The sequence below is a fragment of the Monodon monoceros genome, unplaced genomic scaffold (assembly GCF_005190385.1).
Source record: "Monodon monoceros isolate NGI ecotype Baffin Bay Population unplaced genomic scaffold, NGI_Narwhal_1 Super_Scaffold_1, whole genome shotgun sequence".
NCBI lineage: Eukaryota > Metazoa > Chordata > Mammalia > Artiodactyla > Monodontidae > Monodon > Monodon monoceros.
The window spans coordinates 49,933,268-49,949,749 of record NW_021703765.1 but is presented as its reverse complement, the minus strand read 5'-3'; the positions used below and the strand labels follow the sequence as shown (position 1 = coordinate 49,949,749).

At 36.8% G+C, this 16,482-nt stretch overlaps 1 protein-coding gene across 1 annotated transcript in view; it reads left to right on the top strand.

The window, feature by feature from the left end:
* GREB1L (GREB1 like retinoic acid receptor coactivator) overlaps window positions 1–16,482 on the top strand; it is a 257,506-nt gene that overhangs the window by 162,343 nt on the left and 78,681 nt on the right. The gene's annotated exons all lie outside the window — the stretch shown is intronic.

Below are 16,482 nucleotides of genomic sequence, written 5' to 3'. Positions count from 1 at the left end.
CATAGCCATCAGGTGGCATGTATTGGGGACATATTCATGAAGACTGGAATTCTACAGTAGGGCTCTAACTAGGCTTGCTCAACGGTATAGGGAGTATTACACCAACTTGGATACAAAGTAAAGTCCCACAGTAGGACGAAGGATCACAGCAGAAGACTCTAGGACCTAGTTTCAGGTGGTACAAGATAGGAGCTTGGTTACAAATAACCAGATAAAATTTTAGTGCCTGAAACTAGGTTACAGTATCAGAGCTGGATCAGCAGAGTGGCTGATCTGATACTGAGCAGGTAAGTTACTAGTCTAAAGCTTCTGAAAATTCCTCCAGTATAGAGGCCTGAACTCAGGTCAGGATAAGACTCCAGGGGGTCTTAATGTTTCCAGGTGGCTGAAAGCCTGGAGGGCTGTAACTGAAAAGATCACTGCAGATAGTATTTGAGAAAATTACTCAGAACCAGTCTAGGTTATATCTTAGGCAAGAAGAAAAGTATTTTAAAAGAATTTGTGAATTTTTTTTCAGTTCACTTGTTTTTTGAAAAGTGCTATTTTACCCACAAACTTCATAGCATATGTGCTTTGCCAGCATCCACTCAAACGCAACAAGTTGGAGAAAAAGGTGTCTTTATTCATTTCACTACTTAGCATCCTCTTCCAAATTTATGTCAAATTTTAATGAGCTGGTAAATCGTTTGCACTTATTTTCAAGATGGAAGTGATTATTAGACTATGTTAACAACAACTGTAGTGATAATAAAGCTAACTTTATCTGGGGCACTTCTTGCTATGTGTCTGTACTCAGCTAAATCCACTTCATCCTGGATTTTAGAAATCTAACTTTTAAACTGCTCAAGAGATTTACATAGAGGCTGTAAATTAAGAGGAAAGAGAATATTCTAAATTCTCGTTTAGAATAAATGAGAGAACATCATGTCACTAGGTATTGAAGAAAGAAAAAATTGGTATTGGGCTCTTGGCATTGAAAGATTAGCTTTCATTACAGTGATGTCTCTCCTAGAATTTGATTGATTCTGTAGTATATTTTCTGCCATTAGAACTTGGGGCTAACGAAATGCAATTTAAAAACTACAGTATTAGTAATGAATATTTACTTCATTCCAACAAAAACTTACCAAGCGTTTATTGTGTTCTCAGACCCTTGTCAGAGGCTGTAAGGCAGGGTTCCAGTACTTGACTACTGGCTCCAATGACTTAAAAACCACTCATATAAGGGATAAAAGAATGATAAAACATGTTACCTTTTCTAAGAGGGAGAGGTGAATATATATAAATAACCAGTTGTACCTGAAAAAAATGAAAAGATACTGAATTGTTAATAAGAAGTAATGAAATGTTAATAAGCAGTTTTGATTGTGCAGAAATATATTTTGAAAATGAATATTGCTCTGAATAGAGGAATTCAAGATTCAGGCTTAGCAAAGCCTCCTTTAGTTGCCACGAAGGGACACAGGCAAGACACTGACTGACTCACAGTGGACACAAGTGGCCAAGTGCTATGCCAGTATTCTTGTGTATCCCTTGTTGGGGTGAGAATGGTAATTTGACCATGAAATTACCTATTAATTTTAGGTGCAATCCAGAGAATTTAATAGAAGATAGTGCCTTTAAAAGTAAAGCTTTGTGTCTAAAACTTTCTTCTTGACAAATTATGGAATCTTCAGTAATAATTTTCCTATGTATTTTGAAAGTAATAGACTGTAAGAATTTTACCTTAGCCTATTATATCATTGCAAACATTAGAGTATGCAACATCTTTTTAGCAGATAGATTCACCCTCCTGTAGGAGATTGTACCCTTCTTAATCTACAATCAGTGACTGCCTGTAATCAACATTTCTTAGCCTGAAATGTAGGTACACATGTTGCAAAGTATTTGAAGAGGGGATTAATTTACTATTTGCACAGCTTTGTCTCACATTCCAACTGCCAAGCTCTGGATGTTCTGTTCTAGCTGGCTTGCCACTTATATTTTGCATATTTTCTTTCACCATATTTGTGTGATTGATAATTCAAATTTTAGCCAACAAGCCTGGTAAAATATTTTATGATTTTGACTGAAGGTGGCTACATAGTTATCTACCTACATTACACAGACATACCACATACAAACATATACACGTACATATATTGTGTTTAATAAGGACAAGAATTCAAGAACAGATGAAAAAATGGGAATTCCTTGGTGGTCCAGTGGTTGGGACTCCGCACTTTCACTGCCGAGGGCCCAGGTTCAATCCCTGGTCGGGGAACTAAGATCCCAGAAGCTGCGTGGCATGGACAAAAAAAAAAAAGGGGGGGAAAGAAAAAAGGAATAGATGAAAAAAACCTTTGCCTAACCCAAGATCTTGAAAGTTTCTCTTCCACGTTTTTTGTCTAAAAGTTTTATTGTTTTATCTCTTGCATTAAAGTCTGTGAGTCATGTTGAGTTAATTTTTGTGTGTGGTGTGAGGTGAGCATCTAAATTCATCTTTTTGCATGTGGATATCCAATTGTCCCAGCACCATCTATTGAACAGACTGTCTTTTTGTCAGTGAATTTCATTGACCTCATCAAAATTCAAAACTTTTACACTTCAAAAAGCAACATTAAGAAAATGAAAAGACAATGATAGACTAGAAAAATACTTGCAAAACACATATTTAATAAAGGATTTGTATCCAGAATTTACAAAGAACTCTTACAACTCAGTCATAAGATGACCATCCAATCAAAACATGGGCAAAAGATTTGGAATAGAGATTTCTTCAGAGAACATACACAAATGGCCAATAATCACATGAAAAGATGCTCAACATCATTAGCGGTTAGGGAAATACAAATCAAAACCATAATAAGATATTAATTCTATCTCCCCAGGAGAAATAAAGGCACGTGTCCTCACAAAAACTTATATACAAATGTTCATATAGCAGCATTATTCATTACAGTCGAAAACTGGAAACAACCTAAATGTCAATCTACTCATGAATGGATAGACAAAATTGTGTATCCATACAATGGAATACCATGCAGCAATAATAAGGAACAAACTATTGACACATGCTACACCATGAATGAACTTCAAAAACTTTATGCTGGGAATTCCCTGGCAGCCCAGTGGTTGAAACTCCGAGATTCCATCGCAGGGGACTTGGGTTCGATCCCTGATCGGAGAACTAAGATCCCACATGCCTCAAGCTATGGCCAAAAAACAGAACAAAACAAAAACATTATGCTAAGTGAAAGAAACTAGACAGAAGAGACCACATATTATATGATTTCATTTATATGAAATATCCAGAAAAAGCAAATTTATAGAGACAGGAAATAGAATAGTGGTTGCCTGGGGCAAGGGGTGGGAATGAAAATTAACTGAAAGTGGGCATGAGGTTTCTTGCTGGGGGACAAAAATGTTCTAAAGCTGATTCATGGTGATGGTTGCACCACTTGGTCAAGTTACTAGAAATCATTGAACTGTACACTTGAATTGGGTATATTCTATGATAAGTAAAATATACCTTAATAAAGCTGGGGGTTGGGGAGGAAAGATTAAAAAGCTGCTCTAAGAGAACGGTAAAATCCTCTGGAGTGGCAACGTTTCTCCCTCATTTGAATCCAGTCTAATTTATTGAGTGTCTACTACAGAATGAGCACTGTTTCAGACCAGATGGTAAACTGCACAGGACTTGGAGTCAGAGTCTTGGTATTCAAATACTGCCCCTGATGTATATTGGCTGAGGCTTGGGATAAGCCACTCAATTGTTCTATGTCTTGGTTTTCTCATTTGTACAACTAAAAATAACAATACCTATTTTGCAACTAAGAATTAGCTCAGCCTTGCTACTATACTTCTATTTGTGTGCCATTCTCCCAATTATAATAATTTGTTAACCATTTGTATTCTTTTATATGCTAGAAACTGTAAGTTCATTTTGTTTATCCCTATACCCCCTAGTACCTGGCAAATGCCTGGAAATAAATGGTGGTTTTTTGTTGTTGTTGTTGTTTTTTCTTTTTTGGCTGCACCTCGCGGCATGTGGGATCTTAGTTCCCCAACCAGGATTGAACCTGTGGCCCCCTGCAGTGGAAGCACGGAGTTCTAACCACTGGATTGCCAGGGAATTCCCAATAAACATCATTTGAATTCCATTTTTATTTAAATTTTAAATTAGCATTTGGGGGATTGTTAACTTACTGGTGTGTACTCTTTTTCCAAATGAAGATGGTATGCTTATCTACCATTAGGAGGAAAAATTAGCCCGTAGGGCAGGACAGGGATGACCCACCTAAACTCTGCCCGTGTGACTAATTTTTAAGAAGATGCTATCAGGCAGGACCTGATATGACTTTATGACTTTCTTAGGCCCTGGGCACATTTGCCTAAAGTATTTAAAATTGTATTTTATGACTGCGTTGGTATAAAGATGAATATATTAATACTATATGCTACAATACTTTGTTCAACAAAAAGAAATTAAAACATTTCTTATGATTTTAAAAGAAATTAAAACGTTTTCATGAACCCCTAGAAGTACTGTGGACCCAAGGCACTGACTTCTATGCCTAATGGAGAAGTTGGCCCTGTTGTTGGAGCCATGTATTGTCCATGAAATGGGATTTTCCTCTGGATGAACCACTGTAGACTTAAAATAATGTAAGCCCCTTACCATCTAATGCTTGTGTATTAAAGAAGGAAGAACAATAGCAATGAAAGGACTTGCCCTATCATATATCAAGCTCATGAGGCTTTACTAATAAAGACAGAGTGGAGTTGGCACAGGGATAGACACAGAGCAGCAGAACAGAATAGAAAGTCCCCAGACAGATTCATATAACATGTGGGTATAGAGTGACTTGAACATCAGCAGAACCTTTTCTTTCAACAAATGGTCCTCAGAAGTTGGATATACTATGTGGAAGAACAATAAAACTGGACCCCTATTTTACTCTATACACAAAAATCAACTTCAGGTAGCTGGAGGATCTAAATGCAACAGGCAAAACTGTCAAGCTTTAATAAGATATTGTAGAATATCTTAGATATTGTAGATATCTTAAAAGTAGAGACAAAAAGTGCTGATCACAAAGGAAAAAACTGACGTTTCACTGTTTTTAGAAGGTGCCGTAGAGTTAAAAATCAAGCCATAAATTGAGAGAAGATATGTAATACATAAAACTAACCAAGAACTAGTACAAAGGACATATAAAGAATGCCTATGAATCAGTAAGAAAAAGACACATCAATAGAAAAATGAGCACAGACTTTAAGCACCTCACGCGAGAGGAAATCCAAGTGGCCAATAAATACATGAAAAGATGATTAACCACTTTCGTAATTAGGGAAATTACATTAAAAATACAGTGAGATGCCATTATATACATGCCAAACTGGCAATGATTTGAAGTGTGACAGCAGTAGATGTTGGCAAAGATTTCAAGCAACACAAACCATCATATGCTGCCAATAGGAGTGTTAATTGATGGCACCACTTTGCAAGTAATTAGCAATACATAGAAAAGTAGAAAACATGCATATCCTATGATCTAGCTATTCCACTCCCTAAGGAAACACTTTTGCATCAAGAGATACGTACAAGACTGTTCAGAGTAGTGTTCTTTGCAAATGACAAACTGAACACAACTCAAATGTTCATCAACAATAGAGTAGATAAATAGGTTATGATGTATTTATATAATGAAATACCGTTTGGCAATGAGAATGAACAAATAATACCTACATGCATCCTGATGGAGGAATCTTCCAAAATGTTGAACAAAAATCTACTTACAGAAGACTCTATCCAATATGATTATATTTCTGTTATGTTCAAAAATATGCAAAACTAAATTATTTTAAGAATATGTACATAGCACAGTGGTTGCCTCTGGGGAGACGGAAGGAAAAGGGATGGGGAAGAGCACAAAGGAGGCTACTGGCTGCTGGCAGTGTTTTGTTTTGTTTTTATCCCTTGACTTGGGTAGTGGTTATTTCCATAGGTATTTGCTTTATAATTATTTTTTTAATTAGTTAATTTGTTTATTTATTTATTTTGGGCTGTGTTGGGTCTCCACTGCTACGCGTGGGCTTTCTTTAGTTGTGGCGAGCGGGGGCTACTCTTCGTTGCGGTGCACAGGCTTCTCATTTCTCATTATGGTGGCTTCTCTTGTTGCAGAGCATGGGCTCTAGGTGCAAGGGCTTCAGTAGTTGTGGCACGCAGCCTCAGTAGTTGTGGCTCACGGGCTCTAGAGCACAGGCTCAGTAGTCGTGGTGTGTGGGCTTAGTTGCTCCACGGCATGTGGGATCTTCCCGGACCAGAGCTCGAACCCATGTCCCCTGCATTGGCAGGTGGATTCCTAACCACTGTGCCACCAGGGAAGTCCCTATAATTAATTTTTTAACTATACATAAATATTTTGTGAACTCACCTGTATTTTGATATATCTCATTGGGAAAAAGGGCAAATTTACCTTTTCAAACTACATATGTGTATGGTATGCAGTGTTACACTTTGAGAACAAGTGGTATCATAGGCCAGGGATCCTATGATGTAATAGTAATGTTTCAGTCCTTTTGAGTTTTTCTATTTCCCACTGCATTGAATCTACTGTGGGGTTGTTGCTGTGGTGCTAGAGCTGCAGCATGCAGCCCCACAGCTGACTTTCGTCTCCAAGAAGGGAAGGGGCAGAGCCAACCCTGATAGAAATCTCTAAGCGCTCATATTTTCCCTTCCCTACAATGTCTTGGCCTCCTCTCCTTTGCCTTCCAAGAGTTTAGAGCTCTCATGCTGCCCTCTGTTTGTCCAGAATATTTCATGATGTGCCACATTCAACCCAGGCCTTACTATTTTGTCTCCATTTGCCCCCCAACTACAATTCCTCTGTCCAGGGTGACAGCCATTTAGAAAACAGTTTCCATTAGAATGTATTATTTAACTGTCCCTAAAATGTAATTGTGTTTGTCCCTTTCTTTTTTTCATTTGTCCTTTAGCCACTAAACTTCCTGAGGTCAGAATAATCAAAAGTTCTTCTAGCAGGTTTTTCTAAGCTTAGTTCCTCATGAATATTCAAATTATTACTTTACCAAAGCACAGTCTCCTTTTTCCAAATGTGTTGGGAACCCTTTGGCTGGCAGATTTTCCCACTCCCAACCAGATACTGATAACATGTAAGCTCTTCCTGTACACTGTATATTCCTTGGGTAGGGATTGTATCTTTGCTTTCTTCCCCCATTCTATCCCCAGAGCCTAGCATACTATCTGGCCTGCTGAAGAGGCTCCATAAGCATCTGATGAGTGAATGCATGGGTGGGGGAGAGGGAAGAAAGCCAGTGACCATACTCCTCTGAGGCAGGGCCAGTGAATGAGCTTGTGAGACTCCTGTTGCCCACAAAAGAGAAAATGTAACTCATTTCTGCAGAAATGAAGAAAATGCAAGTAATAACAATGAAGAGTCATCTTCACCAGTTGCATTAGCCACAATACTCTATTTTAAGTGATAATATACAGGACTGGCAAGGATGTGGTAAGACCAACAATCTCAGACCTCAGGCTGGTGGAGGTAAACAGTGATATGATCTTTTAAGAAAGCAATTTGGCAATATGTAACAAGACCATTAAAATATTTATATCCGCTACTCTAGTAATTTCACTTCAGAGGGCTTAGTCAAGAAAATATTTATATCCTCTACTCTAGTAATTTCACTTCAGAGGGCTTAGCCAAGAAAATAACCTAAAAGAAAGTCAAGATATTCACTGCAGTTATTCTTTATATTAGCATAAAAGGAAAAGCGATCTTTTAATATAGAAACAAATAAATCATAGCATACTCACATGACAAAGATGTCAAAAAATACTGTGCAACCACATAGGAAATAATCCTGTTAAGTAAAAAAAGTAATATTAAAACTCTATGGGTATTTTTGTTATATCATGTAAAAAATATAACATGGATAAAACATAGAAGGGCATACACTAGAGAATAAACAATGGTTTGTGGGAGAAGTGAGCTTTTAACATGTTTGTTTCTATTTCTGAATTTTCCTTTATGTCATATTTTTCATAGTTAAGCACTAAAAATTCTCAGGATTAAGCCAAATGTATAGGTCAGTAGAAAAGACCTGTTTTTCACAATCTCCAGCATTCTTTATAGGAATGCTGTGTAGGAATAAGGACCAGTACCTAACATAGACACATCCAAGCTACAGCTAGAAGGTAACAAAAGCAGAATTTGAACTTTCTCTGCTCACTAGTGACAATTTTATTAGGCAATTTCTGGGTTATACACAGGTGATATTGATCTCTACCTAGAATTCTGTAAAATGTTCCTGTGTCTCAAATTTCAAGGCAGGAGGAATGTGAAGAGGAGAGAGGAGCACTAGGGTTGAAAAATCCATAGAGCTCAACTCAATATCCACTTTTGGCCAAAATGAATAAAAAGGGACTAAATTTACCCTTCCATCTGAAACAACCAGAAAAAAAAAAAAGACAAAACTACATGAAAAATGATTTTTAAGACCCTGTCATCAGGCAACAAATGACATTGATTCCTGATCAACGGGAAACAAGTAAATGTGAGTCTTACCGTTTTCCCAGCTTACTGCTTGGAGAGTTTCCAGACCATGATGCAGGGAGGGGGAACTGTGGTGGAGCCCAATAGGTCCCCTAAGTTGAGTAGAAGAAACTGAGAGTGAAGGGAGACCAAAGCAGCTACGAGTTCATTGCACCAAGTGCCAGAAGGGAGAGAGCTGCACAGAGAGAGAGAGCCCGAGCTGTGCAGAAGGTACCCTGTAATGTTCAACATAGTACTGGTTGATGCATGCATGTGAGCAAACTACTCAGGGCTGGTAAAAAGTACCATCCAAAAGGATGAGAGGGAACATTCACACAGGGCCAGGGCCAGGGACTGTTCCCACCAGCTAGACAGGAAAACCTCACAATTTGTCAGGCATTGGTTGGAATACTAAGGAGGGTCTTACCTCAGTAATAGAGAATACTTAGCCCTAGACTGAGCACTACCTCAAAACTGCAAAAAAAAAAAAAAAAAAAAGTATCAAATTGTTTCCAAGTAATTTAACTGCATTCCAGAGTAAAGCTCAAGAATATTTTTAGGCAAACTTCCAATTATAAGGTAAATAAGTACTAGGGATGTAATGTACAGCACGATAAATATAACTAACACTGCTGTATTATATATATGAAAGTTGTTAAGACAGTAAATCCTAAGAGTTCTCATCACAAGGAAAAAGATTTTTTTTTCTTTTATTTTGTGTGTATATGAGATGATGGAGGTTCACTAAACTTCTTGTGGTAGTCATTTCATGATGTATGTAAGTCAAATATTCTGCTTTACACCTTAAACATATACAATGCTGTATGTCAATTATATCTCCATAAAACTAGAAGAAGAAGAAAAAGTACTTACAGGAATATCCAGCATCCTACAAGATAAAATTAACAATGCCTGACATTCAGTCAAAGATTACTAGGCATGCAGAGGCAGGGAAGCACAATTAATATTGAGGAGACTCATTAATCAATCAAACTAACCCAGAACTGACACAGATGTCAGAATTAGCAGAAAAGGACATCAAAACAGTTATAAGTATATCTCATATTTTCAAAAAATTAAGTAAACATTGAAAATATTAAAAAGACCCAAAATGAACTTGTCAAGGTGACAACTACGATGCTTGAAATGAAAAATACACTGGATGTGATTAACAACAGACTAGTCATTAGGGAAGAAAAGATTAATAATTTGAAGACATAGTAATAGAAACTGTCCCCTGTGAAACACAGAGAGAAAAAATAAAAGAAACTGAAAAGAACATTAATGAGCTATGGAACAACTACAAGCAGCTTTTTATACTGACACTGCAGTGCCTGAAGAGTGGGGGTGGGGGAGACAAAAAATATTTGAAGAAATAAAGGACAGAAACTTCCCAAACTTGATGAAACTTATAAACCCACAAATCCAAGGAGTTCAATGAATCCCCAGCACAGAAATATATAGAAAACCACAACAAAGCATGTCATAATAAAATTGCTTAAAGCCAACAATAAAGAGAAAATCTTAAAAACAGCAAGAGAAAAATTCCTCTGTTATGTACAGAGGAACTAAAATAAACATGACAATATATTCTAATGGGAAACAGTATAAATAAGACAGGAGCAACATCTTTAAAGTACTGAAAGCTAAGAACTGTCAACCTAGAATTCCATACTCAGCAAAAATATCTTTCAAAAATGAAGGTAAAATAAAGATATTTTCAGGCATACAAAATATGAAAGAATTCACCACCAGCAGATTCACACTATAAAAAAATGCTAAAGGAAGTCACTCATATAGATGGGCAATAATACCAGACAGAAGAAAGTCTGAATCTTTACAAAGGATTGAAAACCACTGAGAGAGGTAACTACCTGGGTAAATATATACATTTTTTTCTTATTATGTAAATCTATTTAAAAGATCATTGACTTATACAAATATAATAATATATTATGAGGTTTATAATGTATGGAAAAGTAAAATGCATGATGATAGCAAAAGGCCAGGAGGGGAGATATGGAATATATTGTAAAATTCTTGTACTATATATACATGAAGTTGTATAATGCCACTTGAGGTTAGACTGTGATAAGTTAAGATATATACTATAAACCCTAAATCAACCACTAAAAAACCCAAGAGTTATAGTTAATAAGCTACAAGGAAGATAAAATGGAATCATAAAAATACTTAATTAACCCAAAAGAAGGCTGAAAAGAGGAAAAGGGAGACAAAAAATAGATGCAACAAGTTAGAAAATGAATAGCAAGATGAAAGACTCAGATCGAACCACATCAAGAATCACATTAGGGCTTCCCTGGTGGCGCAGTGGTTGAGAGTCTGCCTGCCGATGCAGGGGACACGGGTTCGTGCCCTGGTCCAGGAAGATCTCACATGCCGTGGAGCGGCTGGGCCCGTGAGCCATGGCTGCTGAGCCTGTGCGTCCGGAGCCTGTGCTCCGCAACGGGAGAGGCCACAGCAGTGAGAGGCCCGTCTACCCCCACTTAGAGAATTCCCCAGCAGTCCAGTGGTTAGGACTTCACACTTTCACTGCTGAGGGCATGGGTTTGATCCCTGGTCAGGGAACTAAGATCCTGCAAGCCATGTGGTGCAGCCAAATGAAAGTAATAATAATAATAATAATCTTTTATAATAAAAAAAACACCCCCACTCAAAGGCAAATATTATCAGATTGGAAAAAAGTAAGGCCCGACTCTATGCTGCTTACACAAAATACAATTAAAATAAAAAGACACAAACAGGTAGAAGGTAAAAGTATTTTTTAAATCTACCATGCTAACAGTAGTCAAAAGAGACCTTGAGTGGCTATATTAGTATCAGGCAAAATAGATTTTGGGACAAAGAATATTACCAAAGATTAAAGAGGTAACCTTATAATGATAAAGGGGTCAGTTACTCAAGAGGTCAGAGCAATCCTAAACATTTATGCACCTAACAACAGAGCTTCAAAATACATGAAGCAAAAACTGATAGAATTATTTTAAGAAATACATAAATCCACAGTTATAGCTAGGTATTTCAGTACTTCTCTCTCAACAATTGATAGAACAAAGGATATAGAATATCTGAACAACAGTATCAACCCACTTGACCCAATTGACATCTATGGAACACTTCACGCATCAGCAGCAAGATACACATTCTCCTCAAGTTCACGTAGAACATTTACCAAGTCAGAGAAAAAAGACATTTTACATACAGAGGAACAGAAATAATTATGTTATCATGGTTATGGGCCATAAAACAAGTCTTAATACACTTGAAAGTATTCAAATAGTACAAAGAATGTTCTTTGCCCAAAGTGAAATTGCACTAGAAATCAATAACAGAAAGATTTCTGGAAAATCTCTAAATATTTGAAAACTAAATAACACACTTATAAATAATCCATCGATCAAAAGGGAAATTAGCAATATTTTGAATGGAATGGAAATGAAAAAAGAACATATCAGAATTTGTGGGATGCCACTAAAGCAGTATTTAGAGGGGAATTTATAGCACTAAACTTGTATTAGAAAACAAGAAATCTCTTGAGTCAATGAACTTAGCTTCCACTTTAAAAAACTAGGAAAAAGAAGACAAAATTAAAACCAAAGCAAAGAGAAGAAAGGAAATAATAAAGATCAAAGTGGCAATCAGTGAAACAGAAAAGAAAAACAGTGGAAAAATTGATAAAACCAGAAACTACTTCTTTGAGAAAATCAGTAAAATTGATAAAGCTCTAACCAGACAGAGGAAAACGAAAGAGAAGACACAAATTACCTATATCAGGAATGAGAGAGGTGACATCACTGTAGATTTGAAAGATATTAAAAGGATAATAAGAGAATGTTAGGAACAGTTTTATACCAATAAATTGGACAACTTAGATGAGATGAACAATTTCCTTGAAAGACACAAATTATAAAAGCTTACATGAGAAGAAATACACATGAATAGCCCATTATCTATTAAATACATTGAAAATGTGGTTAAAATCTTTCCTAAAAAAACAAGACAAAAAAAAAAACGCCTCTAAAATGGGCAGAAGACATAAATAGACATTTCTCCAAAGAAGATATACAGATTGCCAACAAACACATGAAACAATGCACAACATCACTAATCATTACATAAATGCAAATCAAAACTACAATGAGGTATCACCTCACACCAGTCAGAATGGCCATCATCAAAAAATCTACAAACAATAAATGCTGGAGAGGGTGTGGAGAAAAGGGAACCCTCTTGCACTGTTGGTGGGAATGTAAACTGATACAGCCACTATGGAGAACAGTATTGAGGTTCCTTAAAATACTAAAAATAGAACTACCATATGACCCAGCAATCCCACTACTGGGCATATACCCTGAGAAAACCATAATTCAAAAAGAGTCATGTACCACAATGTTCATTGCAGCTCTATTTACAATAGCCAGGACATGGAAGCAACCTAAGTGTCCATCAACAGATGAATGGATAAAGAAGATGTGGCACGTATATACAATGGAATATTACTCAGCCATAAAAAGAAACGAAATTGAGTTATTTGTAGTGAGGTGGATGGACCTAGAATCTGTCATACAGAGTGAAGTAAGTCAGAAAGAGAAAAACAAATACCGTATGCTATCACATATATATGGAATCTAAAAAAAAAAAAAAAAAGGTTCTGAAGATCCTAGGGACAGGACAGGATTAAAGACACAGATGTAGAGAATGGACTTGAGGACACGGGGAGGGGGAAGGGTAAACTGGGACGAAGTGAGAGAGTGGCATGGATTTATATATACTACCAAATGTAAAATAGATAGTTGGTGGGAAGTGATGGCATAGCACAGGGAGATCAGCTCTGTGCTTTGTGCCCACCTAGAGGGGTGGGATAGGGAAGGTGGGAGGGAGACGCAAGAGGGAGGAGATATGGGGATATATGTATATGTATAGCTGATTCACTTTGTTATAAAGCAGAAACTAACACACAATTGTAACGCAATTACACTCCAATAAAGATGTTAAAAAATAAATAAATAAAATAGCTACAAAAACCTTAAAAAAAAAAACAAAAACCCTTTAGGCCCAGATGGCTTTACTGGTAGATTCCACCTTTAAGGAAGAAATAATACCAGTTCTACACAAACTTCCAAATAATTGAAGAGAATGGACTACTTCCTAACTCATTCTAGACGCATTACATTGATACCAAAATCAAAGACATTATAAGAAAAGTTCAAACCAATATCCTTCATGAAATAAATACAAAATTTAGTAAGAAAATTTTAGCATATTGAACCCAACAATATGTTAAAAGGATAATATATCATGACCAGGTAGAGTTTATCCTAGGAATGCATGATTGGTTTAACATTTGAATACCAATCAATGTAATTTACCATGTTAACAAACTAAACTAAAACCATATTATTATCTCAACAGATGCAGAAAAAAGCTTTGATAAAATTCAATATTTATTCCTGATAAAGACTCTTAACAAACTAGGAAAAGAAGGGAACTCCCTCAACCTGATAATGGTCATCTGCAAAAAGACCCCACAGCTAACATACTTAGTGATAAAAGACTAAATCCTCTCTCCCTAAGATCAGAACAAGATAGGCATGTCCGCTCTTACTACTTCTGTTCAATATTGTACTGCAGGTTCTAGCCAGTGCAGTCAGGCAAGGAAAAAAAAAAAAAAAAGACATCCAATTTGGAAATGAAGAAGTAAAACTGTCTTTATTCATAGTAGATTTTCTATGGAGAAAATCCAAAGAAATCTACAAAAATGCTACTAAAACTAAGTGAGTTTAGCAACATTGCAGGATACAAGATCAATATACAAATATCAATTGTACTTCTATATATCAACAATGCATTATCAGAAATAAAGATTTTTAAAATAACTACCATTTATAATAGCATTAAAAACATGAAAAAAAAAGGGGGGGGCTTCCCTGGTGGCACAGTGGTTGAGAGTCCGCCTGCCAATGCAGGAGACACAGGTTTGTGCCCCAGTCCGGGAAGATCCCACATGCCATGGAGCGGCTAGGCCCGTGAGCCATGGCTGCTGAGCCTGCACGTCCGGAGCCTGTGCTCCGTTATGGGAGAGGCCACAACAGTGAGAGGCCCGCGTACTGCAAAAACAAAACAAACAAAAAAAACCCCATGAAATATTTAGGGATAAATCTGACAAAGGGTATGAAAGAACTGTGCCCTGAAAACTAGGAAACAATGCTGAAAGTAAAGGAGACCTAAATAAATTGGAGAGACATCTCTTGTTTGTGGTTTGGAAGACTAATATTGTTAAGATGTCAGTTTTCTCCAAATTGACCTATAGATTCAACACAGTCCAACCCAAAATCTCAGAGGCTTTTTTTTTTTTTGTTAGAAGTTGAGAAGCTAATTCTAAAATTCATATGGAAATGCAAATTACTTAAAATAGCTAGAATAACTCTGAAAAAATAAAGTAAAAGTTGGAAGGCTAACACTACCTGATTTCAAGGATTATTATAAAGTGACAGTAATCAAAACAGCATGGTACTGGTGTGAAGATGTTCTACAAATAGATCAATGGGACAGAATAGAAAGTCTAGAAACAAACACACGTGTGTGTACCTTTAACAAAGACAGAAGGCAATACAGTGAGGAAAGGATAACCTTATCAACAAGTGGTTCTGAAACACTTGGATATAAATATGAAAAAACATGAACTTCAATCCATATCTCATACAAAATAATTCAAATGGGCCATAGGTCTAAATGTAAAACTGAAAACTATAAAGCTTCTAAAAGAAAAGGTAGAAAAAAATACTTGTGACCTGGGTTAGGCAAAGATTTCTTATATACAACATGAAAAGCACAATCCATAAAAGAACAGATTGATATATTAGACTTCATTAAAATTTAAAACTTCTGCTCCTCAGAAGACACTGTTAAGAGAAAGAAAAGACAAGCCTCAGCCTGGGTGAAACTCTCTGCAAAGCATATACAGGAATCATATCCAGAAAAAGACTTTTAAAAACTCAATGATAGGGCTTCCCTGGTGGCGCAGTGGTTGAGAGTCCGCCTGCCGATGCAGGGGACGTGGGTTCGTGCCCTGGTCCGGGAGGATCCCACATGCCGTGGAGCGGCTGGGCCCCGTTGGGCCATGGCCGCTGGGCCTGCGCGTCCGGAGCCTGTGCTCCGCAAAGGGAGAGGCCGCAGCAGTGAGAGGCCTGCGTACCGCAAACAAAACAAAACAAAACAAAACAAAACTCAATTATAAAAAAATAACCTAATTTTTAAAATGCACAAAAGATATATGATGGCAATTAAGCACATGAAAAGATGCTTAACACCATTAGTCATTGGGAAAATGCAAATTAAAACAACAATGGGATTTTCCACATACTTAGAATGGCTAAAATTAAAAGACTGACTATACCAAGTGTTGATGTGGGTGTGGAGGAATAGGAACTCTTGTACACTGCTGAGAATGTAAAATAGTAAAACCACTTTGGGAAACAGTTTGACAGTTTCTTAAAAAGTTAAACATACACCTACCAGATAGTCTAGCCATTCCATTCCTAGATATTTACCCAAGAGAAAAGGAGTATGTGCAACAAACATTTGTGCACAAATGTTCATAGCAGCGTTATTTGTAATAGCCAAAAACTGGAAACAACCCAAATGTCCATCCAGGTGAATGTTTATCCAGGTGAACAGATAAATAAATTGTTATATACAACTCAATAAATAGTAATGAGCTATTGATATTCATAACAATATGGATGGATTTCAAAATGATTAAGGCAATAATTCACTCAAAAGAAGCCAGACAAAAGAAAAAAAATATCATTCTATTTGTGTAAAACTCTAGGAAGTGCAAGCTAATCTAAAGCAGCTCAGGGAATTCCCTGGCAGTCCAGTGGTTAGGACTCTATGCTTCCACTGCTGGGAGCCAGTGTTC